Consider the following 13,132-nt stretch of genomic DNA (forward strand, 5'->3'; position numbering starts at 1 on the left):
TGCAAGTGTTTATTTGGAGCGCTTTGAGGCCTATGTTGGAAAAGGAAATATCTTCACATAAAAACTAGACAGAAGCATTCTCAGAAACTTCTTTGTGATGAGTGCACTCTACTCACAGTGTTGCAGCTTGCTTTTGATAGAGCAGTTTTGAAACACTCTTTTGGTAGAATCTGCAAGTGGATACTTGGAGCGCTTTGAGGCCTATGCTGGAAAAGGAAATGTCTTCACATAAAAACTAGACAGAAGCATTCCAGGAAACTTCTGTATGATAAGTGCATTCAACTCACAGACTTGAACGTTCCTTTTGATAGAACTCTTTTGAAACACTCCATTTGTAGAATTTGCAAGTGTTTATTGGGAGCGCTTTGAGGCCTCAGCTGGAAAAGGAAATATCTTCACGTAAGAACTAGACAGAAGCATTCTCAGAAACTTCTTTCCGATGAGTGCATTCAACACACAGACTTGAACCTTGCTTTTGAAAGAGCAGCTTTGAAACACTCTTTTCGTAGAATCTGCAAGTGGATATTTGGAGCGCTTTGAGGCCTATGCTGGGAAATGAAATCTCTTCACCTAAAAACTAGACAGAAGCATTCTGAGAAACTTCTGTGTGATGAGTGCATTCAACTCACAGACTTGAACGTTCCCTTTGATAGAACAGTTTTGAAACACTCCTTTTGTAGAATCTGCAAGTGTTTATTCGGAGCACCTTGAGGCCTATGCTGGAAAAGGAAATATCTTCACATAAAAACTGAACAGAAGCATTCTGAGAAACTTCTTTGTGTTGAGTGCATTCAACTCACAGACTTGAACTTACCTACAGAAAGAGCAGTTTTGAAACACTCTTTTGGTAAAATCTGCAAGTGGTTATTTGGAGCACTTCGAGGCCTGTGCTGGGATATGGAATATCTTCACCTAAAAACTACAGAGAAGCATTCTTAGAAAGTTCTTCATGATGCATTCATTTAACTCACAGAGTGGAACCTTCCTTTTGATAGAACAGATTTGAAACACTCTTTTTGTAGAATCTGCAAGAGGATATTTGGAGTGTTTTGAGGCCTATGCTGGAAATGGAAATATCGTCACATAAAAACTAGACAGAAGCATTCTCAGAAACTTCTGTGTGATGAGTGCATTCAACTCACAGACTTGAACGTTCCTCTCAAAAGAGCAGTTTTGAAACACTCCTTTTGTAGAATCTGCAAGTGTTTATTTGGATCTCTTTGAGGCCTATGTTGGAAAAAGAAATATCTTCACATAAAAACTGGACAGAAGCATTCTCAGAAACTTCTTTGTGATGAGTGCATTCTACTCACAGTGTTGAAGCTTGCTTTTGATAGAGCAGTTTTGAAACACTCCTTTTGTAGAATCTGCAAGTGTTTATTCGGAGCACCTTGAGGCCTATGTTGGAAAAGGAAATATCTTCACATAAAAACTAGAGAGAAGGATTCTCAGAAACTTCTTTGTGATGAGTTCATTCAACTCACAGTGTTGAACCTACCAATTGATAGAGAAGTTTGGAAACACTCTTTTTGTAAAATCTGCAAGGGGATATTTGGAGCCGTTTGAGGCCTATGCTGGAAAAGGAAATATCTTCACATAAAAACTGAACAGAAGCATTCTCAGAAACTTCTTTGTGTTGAGTGCATTCAACTCGCAGACTTGAACTTACCTATAGAAAGAGCAGTTTTGAAACACTCCTTTTGTAGAATCTGCAAGTGTTTATTTGGAGCACTTTGAGGCCTATGTTGGAAAAGGAATGATCTTCATATAGAAACTAGACGGAAGCATTCTCAGAAACTTCTTTGTGATGAGTGCATTCAACTCACAGAATTGAAGCTTCCTTTTGAAAGAGCAGTTTGGAAACACTCTTCTTATAGAATCTGCAAGTGGATATTTGGAGCGCTTTGTGGCCTATGCTGGGAAATGAAATCCCTTCACCTAAAAACTAGACGGAAGCATTCTGAGAACCTTCTTTGTGATGAGTGCATTCAACTCACAGACTTAAACGTTCCTTTTGATAGAACAGTTTTGAAACACTCCTTTTGTAGAATCTGCAAGTGTTTATTCGGAGCACCTTGTGGCCTATGTTGGAAAAGGAAATATCTTCACATAAAAACTAGAGAGAAGGATTCTCAGAAACTTCTTTGTGATGAGTTCATTCAACTCACAGAGTTGAACCTACCAATTGATAGAGAAGTTTGGAAACACTCTTTTTGTAGAATCTGCAAGTGGATATTTGGAGCCGTTTGAGGCCTATGCTGGAGAAGGAAATATCTTCACATAAAAACTGAACAGAAGCATTCTGAGAAACTTCTTTGTGTTGAGTGCATTCAACTCACAGACTTGAACTTACCTATAGAAAGAGCAGTTTTGAAACACTCTTTTGGGAAAATCTGCAAGTGGTTATTTGGAGCACTTCGAGGCCTGTGCTGGGATATGGAATACCTTCACCTAAAAACTACAGAGAAGCATTCTCAGAAAGTTCTTCAGGATGCATTCATTCAACTCACAGAGTTGAACCTTCCTTTTGATAGAAGAGTTTTGAAACACTCTTTTTGTAGAATCTGCAAGAGGATATTTGGAGCGTTTTGAGGCCTATGCTGGAAAAGGAAATATCTTCACATAAAAACTAGACAGAAGCATTCTCATAAACTTCTGTGTGATGAGTGCATTCAACTCACAGACTTGAACGTTCCTCTCGAAAGAGCAGTTTTGAAACACTCCTTTTGTAGAATCTGCAAGTGTTTATTTGGAGCGCTTTGAGGCCTATGTTGGAAAAGGAAATATCTTCACATAAAAACTAGACAGAAGCATTCTCAGAAACTTCTTTCGATGAGTGCACTCTACTCACAGTGTTGAAGCTTGCTTTTGATAGAGCAGTTTTGAAACACTCTTTTGGTAGAATCTGCAAGTGGATACTTGGAGCGCTTTGAGGCCTATGCTGGAAAAGGAAATGTCTTCACATAAAAACTAGACAGAAGCATTCCAGGAAACTTCTGTATGATAAGTGCATTCAACTCACAGACTTGAACGTTCCTTTTGATAAAACTCTTTTGAAACACTCCTTTTGTAGAATTTGCAAGTGTTTATTGGGAGCGCTTTGAGGCCTCAGCTGGAAAAGGAAATATCTTCACGTAAGAACTAGACAGAAGCATTCTCAGAAACTTCTTTCTGATGAGTGCATTCAACACACAGACTTGAACCTTGCTTTTGAAAGAGCAGCTTTGAAACACTCTTTTCGTAGAATCTGCAAGTGGATATTTGGAGCGCTTTGAGGCCTATGCTGGGAAACGAAATCTCTTCACCTAAAAACTAGACAGAAGCATTCTGAGAAACTTCTGCGTGATGAGTGCATTCAACTCACAGACTTGAACGTTCCCTTTGATAGAACAGTTTTGAAACACTCCTTTTGTAGAATCTGCAAGTGTTTATTCAGAGCACCTTGAGGCCTCTGCTGGAAAAGGAAATATCTTCACATAAAAACTGAACAGAAGCATTCTCAGAAACTTCTTTGTGTTGAGTGCATTCAACTCACAGACTTGAACTTACCTACAGAAAGAGCAGTTTTGAAACACTCTTTTGGTAAAATCTGCAAGTGGTTATTTGGAGCACTTCGAGGCCTGTGCTGGGATATGGAATATCCTCACCTAAAAACTACAGAGAAGCATTCTCAGAAAGTTCTTCAGGATGCATTCATTCAACTCACAGAGTTGAACCTTCCTTTTGATAGAAGAGTTTTGAAACACTCTTTTTGTAGAATCTGCAAGAGGATATTTGGAGCGTTTTGAGGCCTATGCTGGAAAAGGAAATATCTTCACATAAAAACTAGACAGAAGCATTCTCAGAAACTTCTGTGTGATGAGTGCATTCAACTCACAGACTTGAACGTTCCTCTTGAAAGAGCAGTTTTGAAACACTCCTTTTGTAGAATCTGCAAGTGTTTATTTGGAGCGCTTTGAGGCCTATGTTGGAAAAGGAAATATCTTCACATAAAAACTAGACAGAAGCATTCTCAGAAACTTCTTTGTGATGAGTGCACTCTACTCACAGTGTTGCAGCTTGCTTTTGATAGAGCAGTTTTGAAACACTCTTTTGGTAGAATCTGCAAGTGGATACTTGGAGCGCTTTGAGGCCTATGCTGGAAAAGGAAATGTCTTCACATAAAAACTAGACAGAAGCATTCCAGGAAACTTCTGTATGATAAGTGCATTCAACTCACAGACTTGAACGTTCCTTTTGATAGAACTCTTTTGAAACACTCCTTTTGTAGAATTTGCAAGTGTTTATTGGGAGCGCTTTGAGGCCTCAGCCTGAAAAGGAAATATCTTCACGTAAGAACTAGACAGAAGCATTCTCAGAAACTTCTTTCCGATGAGTGCATTCAACACACAGACTTGAACCTTGCTTTTGAAAGAGCAACTTTGAAACACTCTTTTCGTAGAATCTGCAAGTGGATATTTGGAGCGCTTTGAGGCCTATGCTGGGAAATGAAATCTCTTCACCTAAAAACTAGACAGAAGCATTCTGAGAAACTTCTGTGTGATGAGTGCATTCAACTCACAGACTTGAACGTTCCCTTTGATAGAACAGTTTTGAAACACTCCTTTTGTAGAATCTGCAAGTGTTTATTCGGAGCACCTTGAGGCCTATGCTGGAAAAGGAAATATCTTCACATAAAAACTGAACAGAAGCATTCTGAGAAACTTCTTTGTGTTGAGTGCATTCAACTCACAGACTTGAACTTACCTACAGAAAGAGCAGTTTTGAAACACTCTTTTGGTAAAATCTGCAAGTGGTTATTTGGAGCACTTCGAGGCCTGTGCTGGGATATGGAATATCTTCACCTAAAAACTACAGAGAAGCATTCTTAGAAAGTTCTTCATGATGCATTCATTTAACTCACAGAGTGGAACCTTCCTTTTGATAGAACAGATTTGAAACACTCTTTTTGTAGAATCTGCAAGAGGATATTTGGAGTGTTTTGAGGCCTATGCTGGAAATGGAAATATCGTCACATAAAAACTAGACAGAAGCATTCTCAGAAACTTCTGTGTGATGAGTGCATTCAACTCACAGACTTGAACGTTCCTCTCAAAAGAGCAGTTTTGAAACACTCCTTTTGTAGAATCTGCAAGTGTTTATTTGGATCTCTTTGAGGCCTATGTTGGAAAAAGAAATATCTTCACATAAAAACTGGACAGAAGCATTCTCAGAAACTTCTTTGTGATGAGTGCATTCTACTCACAGTGTTGAAGCTTGCTTTTGATAGAGCAGTTTTGAAACACTCTTTTGGTAGAATCTGCAAGTGGATATTTGGAGCGCTTTGAGGCCTATGCTGGAAAAGGAAATGTCTTCACATAAAAACTAGACAGAAGCATTCCAGGAAACTTCTGTATGATAAGTGCATTCAACTCACAGACTTGAACGTTCCTTTTGATAGAACTCTTTTGAAACACTCCTTTTGTAGAATTTGCAAGTGTTTATTTGGAGCGCTTTGAGGCCTCAGCTGGAAAAGGAAATATCTTCACGTAAGAAGTAGACAGAAGCATTCTCAGAAACTTCTTTCCGATGAGTGCATTCAACACACAGACTTGAAACTTGCTTTTGAAAGAGCAGCTTTGAAACACTCTTTTCGTAGAATCTGCAAGTGGATATTTGGAGCGCTTTGAGGCCTATGCTGGGAAATGAAATCTCTTCACCTAAAAACTAGACAGAAGCATTCTGAGAAACTTCTGAGTGATGAGTGCATTCAACTCACAGACTTGAACGTTCCCTTTGATAGAACAGTTTTGAAACACTCCTTTTGTAGAATCTGCAAGTGTTTATTCGGAGCACCTTGAGGCCTATGTTGGAAAAGGAAATATCTTCACATAAAAACTAGAGAGAAGGATTCTCAGAAACTTCTTTGTGATGAGTTCATTCAACTCACAGTGTTGAACCTACCAATTGATAGAGTAGTTTGGAAACACTCTTTTTGTAGAATCTGCAAGGGGATATTTGGAGCCGTTTGAGGCCTATGCTGGAAAAGGAAATATCTTCACATAAAAACTGAACAGAAGCATTCTCAGAAACTTCTTTGTGTTGAGTGCATTCAACTCGCAGACATGAACTTACCTATAGAAAGAGCAGTTTTGAAACACTCCTTTTGTAGAATCTGCAAGTGTTTATTTGGAGCACTTTGAGGCCTATGTTGGAAAAGGAAAGATCTTCATATAGAAACTAGACGGAAGCATTCTCAGAAACTTCTTTGTGATGAGTGCATTCAACTCACAGAATTGAAGATTCCTTTCGAAAGAGCAGTTTGGAAACACTCTTCTTATAGAATCTGCAAGTGGATATTTGGAGCGCTTTGTGGCCTATGCTGGGAAATGAAATCCCTTCACCTAAAAACTAGACGGAAGCATTCTGAAAATCTTCTTTGTGATGAGTGCATTCAACTCACAGACTTGAACGTTCCTCTTGAAAGAGCAGTTTTGAAACACTCCTTTTGTAGAATCTGCAAGTGTTTATTTGGAGCGCTTTGAGGCCTATGTTGGAAAAGGAAATATCTTCACATAAAAACTAGACAGAAGCATTCTCAGAAACTTCTTTGTGATGAGTGCACTCTACTCACAGTGTTGCAGCTTGCTTTTGATAGAGCAGTTTTGAAACACTCTTTTGGTAGAATCTGCAAGTGGATACTTGGAGCGCTTTGAGGCCTATGCTGGAAAAGGAAATGTCTTCACATAAAAACTAGACAGAAGCATTCCAGGAAACTTCTGTATGATAAGTGCATTCAACTCACAGACTTGAACGTTCCTTTTGATAGAACTCTTTTGAAACACTCCATTTGTAGAATTTGCAAGTGTTTATTGGGAGCGCTTTGAGGCCTCAGCTGGAAAAGGAAATATCTTCACGTAAGAACTAGACAGAAGCATTCTCAGAAACTTCTTTCCGATGAGTGCATTCAACACACAGACTTGAACCTTGCTTTTGAAAGAGCAGCTTTGAAACACTCTTTTCGTAGAATCTGCAAGTGGATATTTGGAGCGCTTTGAGGCCTATGCTGGGAAATGAAATCTCTTCACCTAAAAACTAGACAGAAGCATTCTGAGAAACTTCTGTGTGATGAGTGCATTCAACTCACAGACTTGAACGTTCCCTTTGATAGAACAGTTTTGAAACACTCCTTTTGTAGAATCTGCAAGTGTTTATTCGGAGCACCTTGAGGCCTATGCTGGAAAAGGAAATATCTTCACATAAAAACTGAACAGAAGCATTCTGAGAAACTTCTTTGTGTTGAGTGCATTCAACTCACAGACTTGAACTTACCTACAGAAAGAGCAGTTTTGAAACACTCTTTTGGTAAAATCTGCAAGTGGTTATTTGGAGCACTTCGAGGCCTGTGCTGGGATATGGAATATCTTCACCTAAAAACTACAGAGAAGCATTCTTAGAAAGTTCTTCATGATGCATTCATTTAACTCACAGAGTGGAACCTTCCTTTTGATAGAACAGATTTGAAACACTCTTTTTGTAGAATCTGCAAGAGGATATTTGGAGTGTTTTGAGGCCTATGCTGGAAATGGAAATATCGTCACATAAAAACTAGACAGAAGCATTCTCAGAAACTTCTGTGTGATGAGTGCATTCAACTCACAGACTTGAACGTTCCTCTCAAAAGAGCAGTTTTGAAACACTCCTTTTGTAGAATCTGCAAGTGTTTATTTGGATCTCTTTGAGGCCTATGTTGGAAAAAGAAATATCTTCACATAAAAACTGGACAGAAGCATTCTCAGAAACTTCTTTGTGATGAGTGCATTCTACTCACAGTGTTGAAGCTTGCTTTTGATAGAGCAGTTTTGAAACACTCTTTTGGTAGAATCTGCAAGTGGATATTTGGAGCGCTTTGAGGCCTATGCTGGAAAAGGAAATGTCTTCACATAAAAACTAGACAGAAGCATTCCAGGAAACTTCTGTATGATAAGTGCATTCAACTCACAGACTTGAACGTTCCTTTTGATAGAACTCTTTTGAAACACTCCTTTTGTAGAATTTGCAAGTGTTTATTTGGAGCGCTTTGAGGCCTCAGCTGGAAAAGGAAATATCTTCACGTAAGAAGTAGACAGAAGCATTCTCAGAAACTTCTTTCCGATGAGTGCATTCAACACACAGACTTGAAACTTGCTTTTGAAAGAGCAGCTTTGAAACACTCTTTTCGTAGAATCTGCAAGTGGATATTTGGAGCGCTTTGAGGCCTATGCTGGGAAATGAAATCTCTTCACCTAAAAACTAGACAGAAGCATTCTGAGAAACTTCTGAGTGATGAGTGCATTCAACTCACAGACTTGAACGTTCCCTTTGATAGAACAGTTTTGAAACACTCCTTTTGTAGAATCTGCAAGTGTTTATTCGGAGCACCTTGAGGCCTATGTTGGAAAAGGAAATATCTTCACATAAAAACTAGAGAGAAGGATTCTCAGAAACTTCTTTGTGATGAGTTCATTCAACTCACAGTGTTGAACCTACCAATTGATAGAGTAGTTTGGAAACACTCTTTTTGTAGAATCTGCAAGGGGATATTTGGAGCCGTTTGAGGCCTATGCTGGAAAAGGAAATATCTTCACATAAAAACTGAACAGAAGCATTCTCAGAAACTTCTTTGTGTTGAGTGCATTCAACTCGCAGACATGAACTTACCTATAGAAAGAGCAGTTTTGAAACACTCCTTTTGTAGAATCTGCAAGTGTTTATTTGGAGCACTTTGAGGCCTATGTTGGAAAAGGAAAGATCTTCATATAGAAACTAGACGGAAGCATTCTCAGAAACTTCTTTGTGATGAGTGCATTCAACTCACAGAATTGAAGCTTCCTTTCGAAAGAGCAGTTTGGAAACACTCTTCTTATAGAATCTGCAAGTGGATATTTGGAGCGCTTTGTGGCCTATGCTGGGAAATGAAATCCCTTCACCTAAAAACTAGACGGAAGCATTCTGAGAATCTTCTTTGTGATGAGTGCATTCAACTCACAGACTTGAACGTTCCTCTTGAAAGAGCAGTTTTGAAACACTCCTTTTGTAGAATCTGCAAGTGTTTATTTGGAGCGCTTTGAGGCCTATGTTGGAAAAGGAAATATCTTCACATAAAAACTGAACAGAAGCATTCTGAGAAACTTCTTTGTGTTGAGTGCATTCAACTCACAGACTTGAACTTACCTACAGAAAGAGCAGTTTTGAAACACTCTTTTGGTAAAATCTGCAAGTGGTTATTTGGAGCACTTCGAGGCCTGTGCTGGGATATGGAATATCTTCACCTAAAAACTACAGAGAAGCATTCTTAGAAAGTTCTTCATGATGCATTCATTTAACTCACAGAGTGGAACCTTCCTTTTGATAGAACAGATTTGAAACACTCTTTTTGTAGAATCTGCAAGAGGATATTTGGAGTGTTTTGAGGCCTATGCTGGAAATGGAAATATCGTCACATAAAAACTAGACAGAAGCATTCTCAGAAACTTCTGTGTGATGAGTGCATTCAACTCACAGACTTGAACGTTCCTCTCAAAAGAGCAGTTTTGAAACACTCCTTTTGTAGAATCTGCAAGTGTTTATTTGGATCTCTTTGAGGCCTATGTTGGAAAAAGAAATATCTTCACATAAAAACTGGACAGAAGCATTCTCAGAAACTTCTTTGTGATGAGTGCATTCTACTCACAGTGTTGAAGCTTGCTTTTGATAGAGCAGTTTTGAAACACTCTTTTGGTAGAATCTGCAAGTGGATATTTGGAGCGCTTTGAGGCCTATGCTGGAAAAGGAAATGTCTTCACATAAAAACTAGACAGAAGCATTCCAGGAAACTTCTGTATGATAAGTGCATTCAACTCACAGACTTGAACGTTCCTTTTGATAGAACTCTTTTGAAACACTCCTTTTGTAGAATTTGCAAGTGTTTATTTGGAGCGCTTTGAGGCCTCAGCTGGAAAAGGAAATATCTTCACGTAAGAAGTAGACAGAAGCATTCTCAGAAACTTCTTTCCGATGAGTGCATTCAACACACAGACTTGAAACTTGCTTTTGAAAGAGCAGCTTTGAAACACTCTTTTCGTAGAATCTGCAAGTGGATATTTGGAGCGCTTTGAGGCCTATGCTGGGAAATGAAATCTCTTCACCTAAAAACTAGACAGAAGCATTCTGAGAAACTTCTGAGTGATGAGTGCATTCAACTCACAGACTTGAACGTTCCCTTTGATAGAACAGTTTTGAAACACTCCTTTTGTAGAATCTGCAAGTGTTTATTCGGAGCACCTTGAGGCCTATGTTGGAAAAGGAAATATCTTCACATAAAAACTAGAGAGAAGGATTCTCAGAAACTTCTTTGTGATGAGTTCATTCAACTCACAGTGTTGAACCTACCAATTGATAGAGTAGTTTGGAAACACTCTTTTTGTAGAATCTGCAAGGGGATATTTGGAGCCGTTTGAGGCCTATGCTGGAAAAGGAAATATCTTCACATAAAAACTGAACAGAAGCATTCTCAGAAACTTCTTTGTGTTGAGTGCATTCAACTCGCAGACATGAACTTACCTATAGAAAGAGCAGTTTTGAAACACTCCTTTTGTAGAATCTGCAAGTGTTTATTTGGAGCACTTTGAGGCCTATGTTGGAAAAGGAAAGATCTTCATATAGAAACTAGACGGAAGCATTCTCAGAAACTTCTTTGTGATGAGTGCATTCAACTCACAGAATTGAAGATTCCTTTCGAAAGAGCAGTTTGGAAACACTCTTCTTATAGAATCTGCAAGTGGATATTTGGAGCGCTTTGTGGCCTATGCTGGGAAATGAAATCCCTTCACCTAAAAACTAGACGGAAGCATTCTGAGAATCTTCTTTGTGATGAGTGCATTCAACTCACAGACTTCAACGTTCCTTTTGATAGAACAGTTTTGAAACACTCCTTTTGTAGAATCTGCAAGTGTTTATTCGGAGCACCTTGAGGCCTATGTTGGAAAAGGAAATATCTTCACATAAAAACTAGAGAGAAGGATTCTCAGAAACTTCTTTGTGATGAGTTCATTCAACTCACAGAGTTGAACCTACCAATTGATAGAGAAGTTTGGAAACACTCTTTTTGTGGAATCTGCAGGGGGATATTTGGAGCCGTTTGAGGCCTATGCTGGAAAAGGAAATATCTTCACATAAAAACTGAACAGAAGCATTCTCAGAAACTTCTTTGTGTTGAGTGCATTCAACTCACAGACTTGAACTTACCTACAGAAAGAGCAGTTTTGAAACACTCTTTTGGTAAAATCTGCAAGTGGTTATTTGGAGCACTTCGAGGCCTGTGCTGGGATATGGAATATCCTCACCTAAAAACTACAGAGAAGCATTCTCAGAAAGTTCTTCAGGATGCATTCATTCAACTCACAGAGTTGAACCTTCCTTTTGATAGAAGAGTTTTGAAACACTCTTTTTGTAGAATCTGCAAGAGGATATTTGGAGCGTTTGGAGGCCTATGCTGGAAAAGGAAATATCTTCACATAAAAACTAGACAGAAGCATTCTCAGAAACTTCTGTGTGATGAGTGCATTCAACTCACAGACTTGAACGTTCCTCTCGAAAGAGCAGTTTTGAAACACTCCTTTTGTAGAATCTGCAAGTGTTTATTTGGAGCTCTTTGAGGCCTATGTTGGAAAAGGAAATATCTTCACATAAAAACTAGACAGAAGCATTCTCAGAAACTTCTTTGTGATGAGTGCACTCTACTCACAGTGTTGCAGCTTGCTTTTGATAGAGCAGTTTTGAAACACTCTTTTGGTAGAATCTGCAAGTGGATACTTGGAGCGCTTTGAGGCCTATGCTGGAAAAGGAAATGTCTTCACATAAAAACTAGACAGAAGCATTCCAGGAAACTTCTGTATGATAAGTGCATTCAACTCACAGACTTGAACGTTCCTTTTGATAGAACTCTTTTGAAACACTCCTTTTGTAGAATTTGCAAGTGTTTATTGGGAGCGCTTTGAGGCCTCAGCTGGAAAAGGAAATATCTTCACGTAAGAACTAGACAGAAGCATTCTCAGAAACTTCTTTCTGATGAGTGCATTCAACACACAGACTTGAACCTTGCTTTTGAAAGAGCAGCTTTGAAACACTCTTTTCGTAGAATCTGCAAGTGGATATTTGGAGCGCTTTGAGGCCTCTGCTGGGAAATGAAATCTCTTCACCTAAAAACTAGACAGATGCATTCTGAGAAAGTTCTGTGTGATGAGTGCATTCAACTCACAGACTTGAACGTTCCCTTTGATAGAACAGTTTTGAAACACTCCTTTTGTAGAATCTGCAAGTGTTTATTCGGAGCACCTTGAGGCCTATGCTGGAAAAGGAAATATCTTCACATAAAAACTGAACAGAAGCATTCTGAGAAACTTCTTTGTGTTGAGTGCATTCAACTCACAGACTTGAACTTACCTACAGAAAGAGCAGTTTTGAAACACTCTTTTGGTAAAATCTGCAAGTGGTTATTTGGAGCACTTCGAGGCCTGTGCTGGGATATGGAATATCTTCACCTAAAAACTACAGAGAAGCATTCTTAGAAAGTTCTTCATGATGCATTCATTTAACTCACAGAGTGGAACCTTCCTTTTGATAGAACAGATTTGAAACACTCTTTTTGTAGAATCTGCAAGAAGATATTTGGAGTGTTTTGAGGCCTATGCTGGAAATGGAAATATCGTCACATAAAAACTAGACAGAAGCATTCTCAGAAACTTCTGTGTGATGAGTGCATTCAACTCACAGACTTGAACGTTCCTCTCAAAAGAGCAGTTTTGAAACACTCCTTTTGTAGAATCTGCAAGTGTTTATTTGGAGCTCTTTGAGGCCTATGTTGGAAAAAGAAATATCTTCACATAAAAACTGGACAGAAGCATTCTCAGAAACTTCTTTGTGATGAGTGCATTCTACTCACAGTGTTGAAGCTTGCTTTTGATAGAGCAGTTTTGAAACACTCTTTTGGTAGAATCTGCAAGTGGATATTTGGAGCGCTTTGAGGCCTATGCTGGAAAAGGAAATGTCTTCACATAAAAACTAGACAGAAGCATTCCAGGAAACTTCTGTATGATAAGTGCATTCAACTCACAGACTTGAACGTTCCTTTTGA

Source organism: Pongo pygmaeus, chromosome 4 (genome assembly GCF_028885625.2).
Source record: "Pongo pygmaeus isolate AG05252 chromosome 4, NHGRI_mPonPyg2-v2.0_pri, whole genome shotgun sequence".
NCBI classification, from domain to species: domain Eukaryota; kingdom Metazoa; phylum Chordata; class Mammalia; order Primates; family Hominidae; genus Pongo; species Pongo pygmaeus.